General features: G+C 31.3%; 1 protein-coding gene across 4 annotated transcripts in view; it reads right to left on the minus strand.

The window, feature by feature from the left end:
• LOC111063080 (longitudinals lacking protein) overlaps window positions 1–16,104 on the minus strand; it is a 592,348-nt gene that overhangs the window by 68,737 nt on the left and 507,507 nt on the right. The gene's annotated exons all lie outside the window — the stretch shown is intronic.

Genomic DNA, 16,104 nt, shown 5'->3' on the forward strand with positions numbered 1-16,104 from the left:
GCCTATCTGCTCAATAGTAGTGAATTATACGCGAATATTGCCAGTTTTTTCTTCAGTTAGCGTAATTTAGAGGTTAAAACTTTTTAAAAATAGAGTTATTACTTTTTGGAGAACGATGGAGATGAAGCCCAGTAATAGAACTATTTGCTCTTTACCAAATTATTTCAAGTTGGAAATAAATTTCAAGGAGGTAGATTTGGTGGTATTAGAAATTATAACGTCGTGTAGAACAATTCATTTATATTATATAATCACAATTATTGCAAAATATACTCTCTTCATTTTTCAAATAGGCCTACAGTACTAATGATATATCTACTCTAAATTAAAGCCGTATCAAACATTAAACAACAGTTAATGGCACACAATTATTAGAACGAAAAACATAAAATATTAGGTTGGAAGATACTTGATATAATACATAGATATAAGAAAATAATATAAAACTTTCCATTTTTAACACAATTCTCTACCCTAGAAAAACAGTCAAAATGGATACAGTAAATTATACATTCACTTGGACAATAACTTAGAGAGCTTTCAGGAAGAGAAGATAGAATTATTCAAAGGACCATTCAACAGGAGGAAAAAATGAGTTGAAAATTCTAAAAATCTTAGCTCTATTAAAACTTGGGAAAGAAGAATATTATATAAAAATACATAAGTATCAAGTAGATCATTGACTAGATTAGAATTTGTTCCCAGCATATGAGAACTGAATTGAAATTTATAGGCTACTTGACAAATATTCGAAATTTTGAAATTAAAAATACATCATTCTAACAAGTTATCAGAATTATACCTTTTTAGATAGGCAAGCAAACCACAATACAAAGCTAGAATGTAAAATAATAAAAGTTTTTTGTTGAATTATCTATCAACATTCTAAAACACAAAGTATGCTTCCATCAATGCCATTTTAAATTTAAAACAACGATTGACAGAATAAATTGAATTTGCACTACAGGAACATTCCATTTGAAAGACATGTTAATGACGAACAATACCGTACAATTGAAATCACTGAGAAATTGTAGCTATTAAGAATGACTTTCAGAACTTGAATGGCTCTTCAATATTTTCGAATTGGATGATTGTAATCTTAATAGGATCATGTATATTGATCACAATATAAGTAGCCATTGCAAGAAAAACATTGCCTACATTCAACCGATGTCTTACAACTAAAATAATAATAAATTAAAGTTGTTTGAACAATAATTACGAGTAGTTTTCCATAGCTAATTCACTAAGAATGGCACAGTGAAGTTATACTTACAGTATTGGAGTTATCAGCTCCAACAAACTTAAATGGCACACCATTCTTGAAATTTTCAAATTTGTACTAAATAGTTAATATTTTTTTTTAAAATTCTAGTTTCAAACTCACGTTACATGAGAAGGTTTCCATGAAACCAGAACTTTAACATTTTACAGAACTTCATCAAGTAATTTCTGCTTGATAAGTAACTCTTGTAGTAGGCTACTTCATGTTTTTTACTGTACCTATATCAAGTACAATTTCTAGCTACTGAGGATCTTACAGCATTCATACTCAAATTAATAAAAGTTTTGTATCGGAACAGCACAAAAACTGAGCGTTCTCTTTCTCTGACTGTCCCAATGATTCGATGTTTTATTGATTTGGGTACAACTTTCTACTTGTCCAGTAATTTAGTAACTTCTAGTTAGTATTGAAATTAAAAATACATCTAGAATCGAGGTTTTGATAGGTCTTCCACATTAGTATTATTAATTTGCAGAGGAGATTTCTCGGCTTTCATCGCTTCAAACATTCCATCTCTCATATTGTCCTTTTTCCACTTCATTCGTCGATTCTGAAACCAGATTTTCACCTGTCGGTCGGTCAACTGGAGATTTTTCGAAATGTCCGCCCTCCTCATCCGATCCGGATAGTGGTTGAACAGGAATTCCTTCTCCAATTCGACAATTTGTTGACGAAGGTAAGGCACTCTGTTACCCTTCTGTCCCACTCTGGGTCTGTCATTCGCTGAAATACGAAAATAGTATGTTATTAAAAGAATATAAAATTTGATGACACTATCTGATAGTAAGATCTCAAACATCATTAAAAATAATTTGTAGACTTACAGTGAAATTTAATCAAAAACTGATTTCCAAATAAATATACTGATATTTATTTCATATGGATACTTGAATTATTTTAATTTCATTGAAAATCATTTGAAACAATTTGCAACTTGCTAAACTTGAAAAGTTGAGGAAAAAATCAAGATTGTACATACCGTGAGATCTAAATAATTGTTTGAATTACAGGATAAAACACCATGTTCTCTCCTTAATGAAGTGAGAAGTATGTATTGTTTCTCTCTCATTGAAAATTCCATTTATTTTCAATTTTTCTCATACCTTGGACCTACAATAAAATCACTCGTGGCGTAAGAGTCTCAACATTAGGCTTAGGAGACTTGAACGAAGGCGATTGTGTCCTTGCTTTTTAGAGGTAGTCATGATACTGCATTACATACTACTTTTTGTTGTAGTATATATTGTTATTATTATTGCTGGTTGAAGATGTGAAGAAAAACTTTGCATCGGTTGAGCATCAGGGTGCAATAACTCGTTTGATGCACCCCTTTTTTGACCAAGTCGAAAAAAGATAAGGAAAACAGGTGTGAGATACGTGAAGGCTACTCTTAAGGTCAGTGTCTTCTCCCCTACTCTATTTTCTTTTCAGCACAAGGACTCGACCTTGCTTAGTTCTATTTCAATGATCCAACATAAAAATGCTAACTTATAATTCAATAACAAATTATCAACCTTCAAAACTTTCCAATTATTACCAATTACCAACTCATCAACGACAACGTAATCAGTAATAACTGGAGAATCAAGTCTTACACTTTCAACTTTCATCCACTAGGAAAGCAGATTGTTTGGTAGGTGAACCCAACTAAATGCAAACTTGAATGAAACTTACTTGATGGAAACTTGAATTCTGGATTTCTATAATGTCCATTCGAAGTTTCTAACAAGAAAGGATTTGAAAAAAACATATATGGAGATCAATTAAAATATTTAATAAAACTCCTCTATACCTTTGAAAATTTCAAACAGTTCATTCGCAGAATAAATAATTTCATCGTATCAATTTTATAACAATAAATCAGTGAAAATAATTAAAGAAGACAAATACAATGAGGAACTGATGAAATAATATTAGATTAGCCTATGTTGATTTTAGATTATTGAACAATCCAAAAGTTGCTCCACAAATAATGTGGATAGAAAACTGAAATAGTTATGTGAATGTGAGTTAAAAAAAAACTTATATTATTTTATGTGAATATGAATGCATAATTAAAAAACAATGAGTCATGGTAAAACAGATAATGAGAGTTAATAGACCTACTCAAATATGTAAGGATATGAACAAGATTCAATGGATGAATACTATTTTGGGTAATTTTTTACCCAATGCACGTACTTTTTTTCAGAATATAAATGAAACCTACAAATTTTCATGTACAAACTACAAAATTTGGTGGTCAATTCGAGTCCAAAAGTAATTTACAATTTGATACACTATAACGTTTACAGTGATAGTAATCACATAGTGATATAAATATCATATTAGATTTTGCACGATTATTTTATACTAAAAGAATAATCCGAATAAACTCTATACATGAAATTAAAATTGATACAATCTACAACTTGACAGCCGTATGTTTGACGGCTATATGAGCTCTGAGATTATCAGCCCTATTGCACACCTTGTTGCAATAAGAACACTTGAACTGAGCAGGCTTGCCACAGAGACGGGTGTGCCGTTGAAAGCTGTAAAGCACCGAATACGATTTTCCACATTTGGTACAAGTGAGACTTTCTGTCTGCTGGTCTCCTAGTTCTTCAAATGACACAACTGGAAAGAAAAATTCCTAGATTAACAAAACAAAAATACAATGCAAACTAAAACAACACATCCGATTATTTTGTTTGAATACAAATATTAATTTCTTCAACTGGTAGAGTGAGGAAGTTGATTGTTACGAGGTCACTACTTGGATATAATTTATGAAGTGATCACACTTATGTAATAATACAGAGTGAATCAACTGATCAGTAAGTTCACAAGTTATGTGTATATAGAATAAAACGAGTTTGAATTTAGAAACAGATAAAATAGATTTGTCAACAAAAAAGCTGCAGTCTTATTTACTTGGTAGGTAAAAGTAAAACTCAAGTGAAAGCAGCCTGATGTGACTTGAACGTTCTCATTTTATTATTTTCAATTAAAGTAAATAACTAGAAAAGATCTGGAAAAACAGGAGAAGGTTAATTAAAACTATGTATTTAGTGTATTTATTAACATTCTCGTATAATTTTAGACAGTATATGACAATAAAGTACAAAATGTTTTTTGAATTTCATTCACAGTACAAAAAATAAGTTTTATCAGTAGAATATTAATATAATCAGTGATTAAAATTGAAAAAAAGATGTAGCCATAAGTATGCACACAAATACCAGAAGAGAATATTAATAGATTATATTAATAGGTACCAGATAATATTGTAAAATTCAATGAATTTGGAATCCAATATTATGAGTTGCTGTATAAGTAATTTTAGAGAATGTGATGTGGATGATATCAACAGTGGAAGAAAATTTGTAAAACATAAAATGAGAAGATGAATAAAAAATAAAACAAGGATAAGATCAAATGAATTAGTCATTTTGGGGAATTTTTTACTCTATTTACATTATCTTTGAAATACAAAACAAAAAAGAACCTACATAGATAAACCTAGGAGGCCGTTAACCTTTGCTTTTGGCACAAATTGAATATAATTTGATCCACTATACTGTTACAATGACTCTCATTAGTATTTTTCCAATATAATGTTATTTGGATAATAAGGATACTCTAAATATCTTAATTTGGTCACTATAGCATTAAAATTGACCGTTATTGGAATTTAACAAAAAAAATTATAGTATTCAGTACAATAATATTATATGAATATTCTAGGCCTATTTTTTATAATACCGACTGTCTGCGACAAGAGGATGAATTTATTAAATAGAAATAAATTAAATGTAAAACTTGACAGACATACGCCTATGACGGCATTATATGAGCTGAATTATTTTTTTCTGGGGAAGATGCCTACATGAGCTCTAGGCTTGTGCGTGGGTAACGATCCGGATGATAATGATACTGTTCTAATAAAGTAAAATATATACAGGTAATCTAAAGTTTGACAGCCGTGTGTTTGACGGCTATATGAGCTTTAAGATTATCAGCTCTGCTGCACAGTTTGTTGCAATGAGGACATTTGAACTGGGCAGGCTTGCCACAATAGCGATGATGCCTATGATAACTGGAATGTAAGGAAAACGATTTCCAACAGATGCGACACGTGTAACTTTTTGTCTGCTGGTCTCCCATTTCCTCAACTGTGAAAGAAAACATAAAACGATTAGCTCAACAAACATGCTTAATACAAACCAAAATCATTGTTCCCAATTCCAAAGTTTTTGTGAATAATAATAATAATTTAAAAATGGTATGTAAATATTGTTCTTAATGTTCTTACGGCTTAGTACACTCAGTTAGTGTACTACCTCCAAATCTGCTGCAAAAGCGGTCTCAGCTATACCCCGCCGTCCCATCCGTAGCCAGCGATCTCAACGAAACCGTGCTTGAAAATGGATTTTATCTAATAATTATCCAAAATCAAACCTTACCAAATTAACAGAAGATATGTATGGCATTGACAACTACCGATCCATATACCATTTCAAAGAACCAGCTAAGATTCTATCTCCCATGTTGCCCGATGTTATCTACAAACAGGATTACGCCGAAAGATTCTTTCGATTGATTCAATCAATTAAAACCAGGCAGTGATACACAAAGTGGAAGTGATATTTGAAAAAAAAATTGAAAAAAGTGTAGGGGCACTCACTCATCATCATTAAGGTATCAATGTTTTATTCTGCAATATTTTATCGTCTCAGTTGTCAATAATATTTTTCGGATTAAAACATAAAAAATAAAGAAACAACAAAATATCCTCACACATTATTTCAATATTTATTGACTCAAATGTGTATGTTTCGATACATTTTGTCATAACATCTTCAATGATGAATTCTTCAATGATATATTGAATAAAAATAGTTTAGGTAAATAATATTCCGTGGATATATTTAACAATAATAGGTTATGGGGTGAAAATTATTATAAAATAATTCTATAACTTATACAAAAATATATTGAAGGTCAAGAGTTGAAAGAAAATTTAACAGTAAGAATCCCAAGTAGTTGAATATAGAAATAACATTGTTTATTCAAGAGAAAGAAAATAAGCCTAAAAGGAAACCCTGAGGAGAAAAATATAGAGAATAAAGATTCAAATAGACGAGAATAAAAATTTAAAGATCCCTATAAACGTTTTCAATATTTTATTTAAATGTTTTTCTATTTATATTTATTTTTTTAAATAATACTGGAACTAATTGAGAACAGAATTTCAATAATTCTAAATAATCAAATTGGGGATAAATTAGCAAGATCAGGTTATAATTCCACAGAACAAGGAATAAAAAATTAACTATTTCTATTAAATTCTAGACTTGTCTGATTAAATGATAAAAATGAATATTATAAATGTTGCCTAATATTTAAAATGAGAAGTAACCGTCAAGAGAAGCTTAAATTCTACAGAATAGCCGGGCATAAATGATGAACTAGTTGGATACGTTTTTGGTAATATTTAATTTCCCAATAAATTATGAGAATGAGTTTTTGAAATATCTATAATTGGAATAAGCTATCAAGAAAAATATAAAATCCCACTAAACAAAAAAAAACTATTTTGATTAGTTTCTTCCATTATCTTATCTGATTTGCCATAAAAAACCCTCGAAGTGAGCAAGTAATTGAACAAATTCAATTATAATAGTTGAATAAATAGAATACATTGTGTTTTAGTTGATGAATAAATAAGTGATGTAATATAGGTACATAGACCTCAAAGAATTTAATAAGGATGAAATTATACTATGCCAAGAATAGTTTTAATGAGAGATGTACAGTGTGTCGGTACAGTGTACTGATCCTCAAAGTAGTTAGAATAAAGAACACATTCCAAAATCAAAGTGCCTTTCAAACAATTATGAAGGTATTAAAGAGCGGATTATGATTTCTCTCAACAATCAGTTCATGAGATATTGAGTTTCTGTTGATGGTTTGTTTATTAGATGTCGAATTTCACGCCAGAATGCATGATTCCAATGTGCACTTTGAGGTTGTCGCTGCGCGTGAACCGTTTGATGCAAATGGGACAGGTGTACTGAGCCGGCTGCCCACATGTTCGAGCATGACGCGAAAAACATGGTTTTTAATAATTATCCGCCATTTTTTCCGCCATCTTGAATTGAATTTCTTATAGTCGGATCCTCATGGTATAAGGACCTTAAGTTTAAAATTTCAAGTCAATCGGTTGATTAGGAATGGAGTTATCGTGTTCACAGACATACACACACACACACACACACACACACACAACACACACACACACACACACACACACACACACACACACACACACACACACACACACCACACACACACACACATACACACACACACACACCACACACACACACCACACACACACACACACACACACACACACACACACACCCAAAAATCATGTTTTGGACTCAGGGGACTTGAAACGTATAGAAAACTTGAAATCAGGGTACCTTAATTTTTTTTGGAAAGCAATACTTTCCTTACCTATGGTAATAGGGCAAGGAAAGTAGCAAAGTGTAGGGGCACTCACTCATCATCATTAAGGTATCAATGTTTTATTCTGCAATATTTTATCGTCTCAGTTGTCAATAATATTTTTCGGATTAAAACATAAAAAATAAAGAAACAAATATAAAGAAAAATATAAAGAAAATATCCTCACACATTATTTCAATATTTATTGACTCAAATGTGTATGTTTCGATACATTTTGTCATAACATCTTCCATGATGAATTTTCTTCAATGATACATTGAATAAAAATAGTTTAGGTAAATAATATTCCGTGGATATATTTAACAATAATAGGTTATGGGGTGAAAATTATTATAAAATAATTCTATAACTTATAGAAAAATATATTGAAGGTCAAGAGTTGAAAGAAAATTTAACAGTAAGAATCCCAAGTAGTTGAATATAGAAATAACATTGTTTATTCAAGAGAAAGAAAATAAGCCTAAAAGGTAACCCTGAGGAGAAAAATATAGAGAATAAAGATTCAAATAGACGAAAATAAAAATTTAAAGATCTTTATAAACGTTTTCAATATTTTATTTAAATGTTTTTCTATTTATATTTTATATTTATTTTTTAATAATACTGGAACTAATTGAGAACAGAATTTCAATAATTCTAAATAATCAAATTGGGGATAAATTAGCAAGATCAGGTTATAATTCCACAGAACAAGGAATAAAAAATCTGGTGTGGTACATTCACACAATTTTCCTTGCTCATTGAACTGTAAGCCTCATTCTTAAACGAGAATAATTTAGGGGAATAACATAATGACGATTGGCGGCAAAATATTTGCAACTACGATCAGACTACTTTATATGTTTATAAATAATAATATTGTTTTCAGAGTACTTTTTCCTTTGTGAAAATTGTGAAACTCGATGATTTTTTCAATAGTCATCAAAACAGCTGTTCTACAGATGAAATATCTCGACTATGACTGCGTTCTTTTTATAAACTGCTCTACCTACCTACCTCATGCACGAGAAGGAGGTTACAAAGTCCATTTCTCAAGGATGGGGTGGACCCCCATTGGTTTCCCAGAAAGGAGACTCACGCCAGTTGATAGAGCTGATAAATAACTATACAGGGTATGAATTTGAAAAAAATCGGTCGAGTAATTTTTGAGAAAATTGTGAAAAACATGGTTTTTTAGTAATTATCTGCCATTTTTCTCAAGAATATTACGGAGCTCCTGCAATTTTCCCAAAAATGAGATTCATGTCAGTTGATAGGGCTTATGAATAGCTATTTATGGTATGAATTTGAAGAAAATCGTTGAAGCCGTTTTCGAGAAAACCGTGAAAAACATGGTTTTTTAGTCATTATCCGCCATTTTTCTCAAGAATATTACGGAGCTCCTGCAATTTTCCCAAAAATGAGATTCATGTCAGTTGATAGGGCTTATAAATAGCTATCCATGGTATGAATTTGAAGAAAATCGTTAGAGCCGTTTTCGAGAAAACCGTGAAAATCATGGTTTTTCAGTCATTATCCGCCATTTTTCTCAAGAATATTACAGAGTTCCTGGAATTTTCCCAGAAATGAGAACTATGCCAGTTGATAGGGCTTATAAATAGCTATCCATGGTATAAATTTGAAAAAAATCGTTAGAGCCGTTTTCGAGAAAAACGTGAAAAACATGGTTTTTTAGTAATTATCCGCCATTTTTCCGCCATCTTGGATTGAATTTTATTGAATTTCTTATTGTCGGATCCTCATGAAATAAGGACGTTAAGTTTAAAATTTCAAGTCAATCGGTTAATTAGGAATGGAGTTATCGTGTTCACAGACATACACACATACACACACACACATACACACACACACTCATACACACACACACATACACACACAGACCAACACCCAAAAATCATGTTTTTGGACTCAAGGGATCTTGAAACGTATAGAAACATGAAATTAGGGTACCTTAAATTTTTTCGGAAAGCAATACTTTCCTTACCTATGGTAATAGGGCAAGGAAAGTAAAAATTTACTATTTCTATTAATTTCTAAACTTGTCTGATTAAACGATAAAAATGAATATTATAAATGTTGCCTAATATTTAAAATGAGAAGTAACCGTCAAGAGAAGGTTAAATTCCACAGAATAGCCGGGCATAAATGATGAACTAGTTGGATACGTTTTTGGTAATATTTAATTTCCCAATAAATGATGAGAATGAGTTTTTAAAATATCTATAATTGGAATAAGCTATCAAGAAAAATATAAAATCCCACTGAACAAAAAAAACTATTTTGATTAGTTTCTTCCATTATCTTATCTGATTTGCCATAAAAAACCCTCGAAGTATAACAATACTTCAATTATAATAAAAAATTGTTTAAATTATAATAATTGAATAAATAGAATACATTCAGTTGATGAATAAATAAGTGATATAATATAGCTACATAGACCTCAAAGAATTTAATAAGGATGAAATTATACTATGCCAAGAATAGTTTTAATGAGAGATGTACAGTGTGTCGGTACAGTGTACTGATCCTCTAAGTAGTTAGAATAAAGAACACATTCCAAAATCAAAGTGCCTTTCAAATTATTATGAAGGTATTAAACAGCGGATTATGATTTCTCTCAACAATAAGTTCATGAGATATTGAGTTTCTGTTGATGGTTTGTTTATTAGATGTCGAATTTCACGCCAGAATGCATGATTCCAATGTGCACTTTGAGGTTGTCGCTGCGCGTGAACCGTTTGATGCAAATGGGACAGGTGTACTGAGCCGGCTGCCCACATGTTCGAGCATGACGCGACATGTTCCTCTGTTTCGTGAACTCTTTTCCACATTTCTGACATTTGTTGACATGGTTCAGATGCTTAGCCAGTAGTATTCCTTCGAATCCAGTATCTACAAAAAAATATATTGTTGAGTATTGAAGTTCATAAGATTTATTGTTATAGATAAATCAGTTGTTAGTTTTTATAAAATAAGAAATATATTTACGAGTAAATTTAAAGTATTGTTTTTAGGTATCAGCCCTATTAAAACTGGATATTTAGAAATTTTCTTCGTGGTTGACAATAATATCAATTAGCCTACCATGGGTTCAGTTTTGAATTTTTATGAAATTGAAAAATATATTGATCGGATTAAGTTGATTATTAATGTGTGAATAAGATCAGATAAGATTAAGAATTTACGCTATAATTTTACTCCATGATTAACGATGAGGTATGAATGAAAAAGGTACTATAAACCGATATTGTTGGATTGTTTCTAGGCATTGTTGTTAGGTGATGGCAGAATTAGAAAATAAATAATTTTAGATTATGATTCTAATTTATTTGCTATTCATATTTGGAAAAGTAGATTGCACCAACATTCTCGTAAAACCGTACTAACAAATTTTAGTCATAGGGCCATGTTTTTGTGACAAAATTAATCCATACAAATTCAAAATATTCTCAATTCATTCTCCATAATACGCCTTTTTCAGCAGGAATAACATGAATGAAATCAATGTTAAAATCATACATTTATTCAGTCATTTACAAATATTACACTTATATGAGAAGGCACAACAGGCTTATGCCCAAATCTGTTCCTTCTCAAATTATACTAGTCCAAATCAAAATCTAGGTTGACCTACTATCGCATTTTGAAATAAAATTTTACACTTCAAAAACAAACAAATCTTTAATCAAAAATGGGTATCATGAATAACTGAATCTCACAGAATTAGGAACACTTATTCAAAAAATCTTAATTTCGAATGAAACTGGAGAATTTCGAACTTCACGCACTATTTATAAGTTACTTTATTTACTTCATTAATATTGAACAAAAATATGTTTCACTCAATTGTTTCAGAGAAGTTGATTCAAATCATCTTTACAATGAATAACATATTGACAATTTGTTAGAACAAGTCCTCGACTTAAAATAATAAATTATGAGTTTTCAATAATTAATTTAAATGTGTCATCTAGATATTCCAAATTTGAAAGACTGTGATGTCAATAGAAAATAAGATTGTTAATATTCAGATCTCCGAGCTAAATTCAGTTGCATTTGCTCGATGCAAATGATGACATGAAAAATGCCTACTAGAAAAATATTCTACTTTAAACTCAAAGCTAGGATGTTCCCTGAATTCGTATCAGGGTACCCTATATTCGTGTATTTGAATTCGTATCATGTAAATAATTCGCAGTCAATGAAAAAAAATCTATAGTGAGATCTACTTTAAACTGTCAACATTTGTTGTGAATAATATCAATGCTTCAAATGCAACCAATGCTGACAGTTTGGAGCGAATCTCGCTACACATTCTCTCACTTAGTTCAATTTTTGTGTTGAGAGAGCCAGGTGGCAGAGTGCACGCTAACAATGTGACATTTGAGGCTGTCTTTTCTGGCGAAAAACTTGTTGCAGATTTTGCACTGATACTGTGGCGGCTTTCCACAATGGCGTTGATGCCGATAGAAGTTGGAGGAATTGGCGAACGTTTTCCCACAGTTGTTGCATCTGCCAATGTCGTAACCCAGTTCTCTCAGCAGCGCTACACTTGGCAATCTGGAAATATCTATAAGGAAATCACAAATTAATTAGTTAATTTCATCCAGTTGGCGAACACGAATAGTGTAGAATTGATTAGCAATCTTCAAGTATCAATTTTTTTGATAATATAGTAAGAATTACAACCTAAAGACCAACAGCAAATAAATATTCAACTTACAATACAAACATAGGAACTATCAGAAGACAACTTATACATAAGCAGTAAAATCATTAATACAATCCCGTACAGTATATTAAATGTGCGAGAATAACTAAAAAACTAAAACAGGATATTAACACCTGGATCAAATGCAATTACTTCTTCTATCTATGAGATGTTTTCATAAAGTGTACTCTTCTGACTTGTGTGCTTGCTTATTCTGCAATCCATTGTAAATCATCTAGTCCTTATAGTCTTTTTTTACCACCAGGTCCTATCGTTTATTCCATCCTTTTTCTTACCCCATTCGATCCTTTCATACCTAGGTACCGTCTATTTACTTTTCCTGATAACTTTTTCACCTTCTCAAGGATTGGAGGTTTTCCTAGTACATGGATCACCATAGCTGAAAAAATCATTCAATCCTCCACCCTTTTTTTTACACCACTTCCTTTTTATTTTGTTTTTGTGATTGTTGTTGTTGTTTGCATGTATTCTTTTTGTTAATTTGTGTAAAACTTGTATGTGAGTGTAAATAAATGAATCGAATTCAATAAATAAATAATTGATACTAATTGAGAAACAATCATGAAACTCTATTTTCAGAGAAAAATTTGAATAGGCTAGGTTACATTCAGAATGTTTGTGTAACTTTGAGAGGGATGTAAGTTACAATAAATGCATATAAGTAATTAAAAACAATAATTTTAATATCTTCAAATTTCGAGTACATCAACATGTAGACCTATCTAGAAATATTAAAACTGAACCTCATTTTTTTAAATAATAATGAATCGTAACCAAATTATCTTAAAGTGTAGAATTCTGGGGAATTTGCCATAAAATTCATAATATAACAACTTAAAAATTCTATAACAACTTAGACATTTAGGAGTTTTGAAGGATAGAATTCGTCTTAATAAATTTATGTTTTCATGAATAAATTGTTTTTGCATCTCAACATTACAACAGATATGATAGATACATACATCTCCTCCTTATCATTTTGGATGTTATATGGAATATGGAAAGAGTTGAAAACACGTTATAGATAAATAATAGTTTGATTATAAAAATCATAAATATTCCAAAATATAAGTATAAAAATAATCTAAAGCCTCTTACAAAACTATCACAGAATAAAACTTCAGAGTTGATTGATTCATCAACTCATTAAAAGTGCGATTGGGGTAGAGCACCATACAAAAGCAAAAATATTCCGGGAGTTCAAGTAGAAACGTACAAACGCAGACTATAAATCTCTCATAGAGTCAATCATAGAACAAAATTTGAATTAATAAATTAAAAAATTGGAATAATTATAAAATATACAAAGTTTGTTTTGGATAGGGTTTCTGCCTCAAATGACACGGGCTGGTATTGATAGGCCTAAAGCATCAATCTGGTATTAAAAATAAAAATTAACAAAATATAAAAGAAGAATCTCTCATGAATAATAATAAAATTAAAATAAATCTATCCTGATTTAAAGAGTTGAACCAGCCCCTTCTTATAATTGGCTGTGGAAAATTATAAGAAATTATGAAAACATGAGCAGAAAAATATCAAAGGAAGTTATCCAAAATAATTTTGAAAGTGATATCTTGAAATACTTTGAATCATAGTGTAATAGCAAAATGTGATGCTGTACAGGTAACAGTGGTACAGTAGGCCTATAATTATATAAAGCTAGTTTTGATGAGGGTTGCCACCCTAGGTGGTACGAGCTGGTATGATTTCAGTATCGCACATATGCCAATCACTCATGCGTCTCCTCCGGCAAGTAGAGAGGTGCACTTTCAAATTATCGATGCGGGAAAACCGTTTCTCGCACCAGTCGCATTTGAGCATGCGCGGAGAGCCACAGTACTTCTTGTGTCGAGACAGGCTGGCCGAGGATGACATGATTTTGCCGCACTTATGGCAAGGCCTCGGCTGACCTGGCTTCTTCACGGGCTCTTGGAAGTTGAAGTAGTAGGATGAGAACTGGTCTGTGGAACGAAAAGAATATGAGTGAGAAATAAATGTTATAAGTAATTAAGAGACGACATTTGACATTAATAAACAATAGTTGAGATGATAACCTGAAGACGGCGCCACAACCTCAGAGCCTCGTTATAGATGTCACTAGTTTCACGTTTGTTTATAAACAGGCTGCCAGTCGTCATAAATTGAGAGTATTCTATGATTCCAGGTAGGTGTATTGATTATGAACCATGTTCGTGATGGAGTTTACAGCGTTAATTGATGAGTGCATACATTTACATTATTCAATATGAACAATGAAACATATTATGTTGTTTGTTCATAATTGTAAGCGGTCTAGTGTAGTGTTCACAGTGGATGTCATAGGTTTTTCAAAAGCTTCTTGCAGTAACATATTATTATGGGGGGATATAATTTGATCGTTCAATAGAGAAAATCAGATAATTAATAACTGTACAATATGAGGATTAATTTTTGAAATTGTGAGAAAAGCTGATGGTAACCACTTCTCACAAAAAGAGCGCCACAATAATCTCAAACTGTGAGTTCGTTTGTGAACAATAATGGATAGTCTTATTATCACTGTTTCATATGTAACTTGAATGATCACATGAAATATAACTTTAATAATCACATTTTTCTTTTTTTTAAGTGAAAAAATGACAATATAGATTGATCAAATGTGCACAAGTTAGGCTATAGTAGGCCTAGGCCTACCTAATACACTTTTCCTTTATATTCCACAATTCATCAAGGCAACTAGATGTTAACAATGAGTTCATTCAAAATACCAAAATTATTTTTTTTATTGTGGATGATGCCCACATGAGCTTTTTGCTTGTGCGAGGGTGGGTGAGATGATCAAACGTCCATATGCCTATTCGATGAGATTCGGCGACCGGAATGGATGAGCCCGCGACCGGACAGCACTAGCAGATTGAAGGGTGCAATGCATTTAGTCAACTCGGCAACCTGCCGGCAGATTTTGAAAGAATATAATATTTCTAAAAATATTGAACTTGCTTTTGCAATACATACCTTCATACTTAAATCTCAATATAGAACCTCAGTTCAATATGGTACGCTGTAAAACTAACATGAAAGTTAGAAGGATGGAAAAATACAATGTCGACTGTAAGTTCATTACAATTTTTTTAACGGTTATTATCTTCTTTCACAAGATTATGAATCTTAAAGGATTTCGAGGATGATATGAGCTCTTTAAATAAGAAATGAGTTATTGACGAATGCATGAAAGTTGGTTGATAAAAATAATATGTTAATATTGTGCTTAATTGTGCTTAATGCTTAAGTACATGGTACAGAGATGATGCAAAATCTTGAAAACGAATAATAATATAATTTATTCTTACAGATGGAAATTACTGAGATATTGCAATTATTCAAATTCTAATAAATTAATAATTATTATTAAACGAAGAACCAAATCCAAATTAAATGCTGTAAATCACCCCGAAGACTTCTGCTACTGCAAATTTTAAAGAGGGTGAACAGGGTTTAAACTCAAGTGCAGGGTTTCCCGGGCTGACAAATAATTTTTGAATAGTAGCGCTCATCGAATTTCCATTTATCTGTTTACCTT

This window comes from Nilaparvata lugens, chromosome 5 (genome assembly GCF_014356525.2).
Source record: "Nilaparvata lugens isolate BPH chromosome 5, ASM1435652v1, whole genome shotgun sequence".
Lineage (NCBI taxonomy): Eukaryota > Metazoa > Arthropoda > Insecta > Hemiptera > Delphacidae > Nilaparvata > Nilaparvata lugens.